Raw genomic sequence first — 1,155 nt, 5'->3', positions numbered from 1 at the left:
GACAACCCTTGTGGTTATTAAAGTTTCTCTAAAATTGAAGTTAACTACAGAACTGAGACTGACTGTGGCTCAAGAAACATTATCTAATATGGCGTAACTCTCAATAGAATATGAATTATGTGAAAACCTTTATGACAACATACATATTGATTTTGCTATAATGAAAGAACAGACTACTTTAATATAATATGTAAAACTGTGGTTCATTTGCACTTAAAAGTATTTATTTAAGAATTTTATGGACAACCCTTGTGGTTATTAAAGTTTCTCTAAAATTGAAGTTAACTACAGAACTGAGACTGACTGTGGCTCAAGAAACATTATCTAATATGGCGTTACTCTCAATAGAACATGAATTATGTGAAAACCTTTATGACAACATACATATTGATTTTGCTATAATGAAAGAAGAGACTACTTTTGCATAAACATAGAATTCATGAATAATATATGCCTTTATTTATTTCTTATCTAAACCAGCATTGAATAGACTGTCTAATGTGCAATGATAATTAATCTCGGCCATTTATGTTCTTTTTCCAGGTTTCAGTCATATAATAATCCTGATTTTAGAGATATTTATGATTTTTTAAATTTCAAAGGTATATTTTTCAGTTTATGAAGGTAAAGCGTATTTCCAGTAATAGTTCCCTAGCATATTTTAGATTTCTTACTGCTTAGACATATGGTATGCGGCCTCTATTTGTACTCGTATCTGAGGCCTTCCGTAGATCAAGAGTGTGTCTGCCACCTTGCTTATCTTCATAGTAACATTCAATGTTGACCATTTGTTTTTGAAACAATCTTCTCTGACCATTGTTGAAACTACCCCCTCTTGATTTTCTTCCTCTATTTCCCTATCTTCTACATAAATCACATAATTGCATTAATAATAGTAGCAATATGGTTAATTAAATACACTCTCATGCTCATTCTACTTCCCCTTCTTTGTGCATGTTTAGCTCATCGTTTTCCATGTAGTCATTAAATACTGGAGTTTTTCATGACCTGTTCTTAAATGTGTTTTCTTGTCTTGGTAGGAAACCTGTGACCTCAAGGACACATGGGGCCCTCCAGATCCCCAAGTGTGGCTCCTCAACCAAATCCAAACTGCACAGAACAAATATCTTTATTAAAAGGATTTGTTCTGTAAAA

Source organism: Propithecus coquereli, unplaced genomic scaffold (assembly GCF_000956105.1).
Source record: "Propithecus coquereli isolate 6110/MARCELLA unplaced genomic scaffold, Pcoq_1.0 Scaffold55, whole genome shotgun sequence".
Lineage (NCBI taxonomy): Eukaryota > Metazoa > Chordata > Mammalia > Primates > Indriidae > Propithecus > Propithecus coquereli.
The sequence above is the reverse complement of the archived record's forward strand: the minus strand, read 5'-3'. Positions refer to the sequence as shown.